This window comes from Prinia subflava, chromosome 2, assembly GCF_021018805.1.
Source record: "Prinia subflava isolate CZ2003 ecotype Zambia chromosome 2, Cam_Psub_1.2, whole genome shotgun sequence".
Taxonomy (NCBI): Eukaryota; Metazoa; Chordata; class Aves; order Passeriformes; family Cisticolidae; genus Prinia; species Prinia subflava.
The window spans coordinates 847579-851272 of record NC_086248.1 but is presented as its reverse complement, the minus strand read 5'-3'; positions in this window follow the sequence as shown (position 1 = coordinate 851272).

Below are 3694 nucleotides of genomic sequence, written 5' to 3'. Positions count from 1 at the left end.
CTCCATCAGGAAAAGGAGCACAGGGAGCACTGCAGCATTGTTATTGATACATTTATGCAGAAACTCATCTTCCACAAGTTTCTTTACCATTCCATCATGTACAAGTTTGCTTCAGCAGTGATAAAATGGTAGTGATTGTGGTGGTGCATTCCCCCACCTCCCTCCTTTCCAGGCTGCAGTGTGAGCTGAGGAAATGCTTGTTAGGCACTGAGAACAGCACCTGGGCTCAGCTCTTCCTGAGCTTTTCAGAAACACTGTCTGTTCCCAGGAACTGCTAACAAGATCCTGCTTTTCTTATGACCAGCCTTGGGAAATATTGCTCTGGCCTGAGTGTCAAAGCATCCCTGTTCTCACACTTTTAGAGAAAGTGCCAAGCCAAACTCTGGCCAGGATGAAACATTGCTATGACTGCAGCCTGCTCTCTTGTGACCCTGTAAACAGCAGTCCTATAAACCTGAGACCACAGTGGGCTGTGACCAGCAATGTCCCTCTGGGGGAGGGACTCCTCTCAGAGCAGCAAACACTCAGATTTGCTGGTCTTGGAGGATCACCAAAACATTACATGTCCTGACCCAATACCCTCACACCTCAAGACCCGATCCTTCACCCATCAGGAGATGCAAAGGCCTCCAAAGCCAAGATTTCACTGACCTCTGGGGGGAATTTTTCATGGGTACCTTGCTTGCACTGACTGTTTCTGTTTGTGTGCATAAAGATGCACATATGCTATAGCAAATCTGGGAGCAATGCAGCTTTCTTAGATGTTTATATATCTCAGCTATCTGAGTAAGTTAGGCCTGTAAGTATTGTTAAGTTATATGTCTAAACTTACAAGCTTAGACTTACTATGCTACGCTTAAACTAAGCTACACTTACACTGCTAAGTGTGGTTCTTTTGCTAAGTTGTTAAACATAAGCTAAGTGTTGCTAAGTGTGCTTTTGTTAAGTTGCTAAATTTGATCTCCAAGTTCTAAGTTAGGCTGAATGGTGTTATTCCTCTGTCAGATTGTTAACTTGAAGCTATAAATTGAGTTAGAAGTTAAATTAGGTCTAAGTTAAATGTTTCCGTATGTTACATTACTAAACTTTAGGTATAAGTTTAGTTTAAAGTACTGTTAGGTTTGAGTGTTGCTAAGCTTTTGGGCCACACTGTTTTTTGTTCTTGTCTGCACTATCTTTATACACACACACACATTCCCCTAGGTAGTTCTCATTTAATTTCTGGTTTGATTGTCTGCATTTCCTTTGGTTTTGTTTTTGCTTGCTTTCCCTTCTTGTGCCTTAACTGTCCTTTGTAAATAGAGAGAATCTTGCCAACGAACCTGTTGTGCTTTCTCAGTTAATCTTAAATTCGACTTTTGCTCATACCCTTGTCAGTGATTTTTCAAGCAATCTTAAACACACTCACTCGTGACAATTTGGAATAGCCCACAGGATGACAAATAATATCACTAACTACTTACAAAGGCATGGACCATGTCCAAGCCTCAGTTTCTCAGACAAATGGCTTCAGGATAATTGGCATGACTGGGAAGCTGTGGAAGAACATTTCAAATTTGCTAGAGGCCGTTCAAAGGACGGGAAAGATATGGGAATTATTTGCAAAATGTTAGGTGCCTGTCTAGAAGCTGCTTACAAATACTGAAAAGATAGTATTGAAGAGAAACAAGATGTGAAAACTGAAGTGGAAACAGGGAAGCAAATGAGTTATTGCTGTCCTTGCAGATAGAACAGATGAGAAAACAGTTACAAGAGGAACAGAAAGAGAAAAAAAAGCTGTGAGAAAAAGCTGAGCTAGTGCAGACTTACGATTCTGTGTATGAAGCCAGACCCATTATAAAAACGGAGGCAACCACTGGACCTTGGGTTGGATGGGGAAATCAAACCCAAAAGACAACCCTGTATGATCCAGTTCAGATGACAGATTTACACAAATGCCATGGCTGTAAGCCGGGGGAAACTGAAACTGAATATTTGTGGTGTGTTTGTTTAACTGAAGGAGACAGAATCCTGTTAAGTGGTGAAGAAACCAACAGATTCTGGGATCCTGGTGTTATTTTATCTTCTGGCCCTCTTCCCCCAAATGATCCCTATTTGTTAACAAGCAGGGTGGCATTCTGGGCCCCAGAATGGATGTGCAGGAGAGAGGAGAGCCTCTGGTAATACCTATTAATTCTTTGTCTGAGCTCTCCCCTGCTGTTACCAAAGCTGCCTGTGTCCAAGCCATGCATCAGCATCAACCTGGGATTGCTCCCATTACCACAGCAGTGGACTGTAATATTTTGAATCTACTAATTAAGGGGGCCCCTGCCTTACTCAAACCCTACCTTATTGCAAAATGAAAAGAAATCAAAAGAAACGCAGCCTTGAATGCACAATTGGTCAGAGATGGAGGAGCAGCCTTAAACCTTAGGGAAATCCCCACCTGGGCAGCATTAATGCACAGTATAATAAACCATGCCCGAGAGATGGGATGGAATGATCTCCCCATCAATACCAAACACACTGGCTGTAATGTCAGACAAATCAACTGTTCACAGGAACCAGGACTTCCAGATCGTCCACCTAGAAGTCAGAGGTGGAAGGAGTTATATAATCTGCATTGTCACCAGGCATTCCAAAAGCTGTACTTCAGAGACCATCTGTAAGTAATAGTCAGAGCTTAATAGATGCATTTCTGAAATGAGATGACGAGACTGAGGGAGAACATACTCAGGACACACGGACACTCACACCAGTACCAGCATCAGCTCCAGGAGGCATAGCAACCCTTTTTCTTCCCAAAATCAGAACTCAAAAAATGAAAAAAATCCAGATGGCATTTGGGCCTGCCAGTCTGGCAAGTAGATGCTTATCAATGGATAGATAACAATGGCCCATTGTGTTGGTTTAGCAGGGATGGTAAAAACCAATTAGTGATGAACTTTGAAACTGACAGCCAGATTGGCCAATTAAATATAGGGATACACCTCTGGATCACACAGGCTTAAAATCAGGGGGACCCTGGGAAACCTCCCACTTCCTTCCTGCCTTGGAACAGGTAGCATGCTGGTCCTGCTCCACTGTGTGGCTCCTCAGGGCCTTGGGGATGGCCAGGTGTTGGAGTCCATGTTTCCATGGATCCTCCACAGAGAGTGAAATGTGAAGGAATTGAATTAAAAACTTTAGAAAAATTAGAATATATAAAGCCACACACACATAAAGTAGAAATCTAAGCCTCAGTTTTAAGCTTCACATGCCCTAACTGCCGAGTTGTTAGCAGAGAAGTACAGAGCTTCAGGTCTAGTGATAGAGTTTAGACATAACAAAAGTAGAGTACTGTTTACAATTTTTGGTATGAATTTTGCGTAAATAAGATAGAGTTTTTCACGTATGTTAAGATAAAATTTTTCACATAACAAGATAGAACTTCTACACTAGCAAGATAAAGTTTTTGCACTGATAGATATGCTATATGCGTAGGTTTTTGATGCTGCTTTTTGTAGTTTTTCATTGTTTTACGAACTTAGAAAATTGCACCTAGATTGGGTAGTGTGTAGATAAAGGTATGAATATGCATTTGTAACTTATGGATAAAAAGCCTCTGGGTTGAAAGTGAAGGTATCGATTGATCAATCCGATCTATCGATCCAACCTCCACCTTCTGCAGCCTGAGGAAGGTATCACAATCCCAGACTCCTAAACCCCGGCAAGC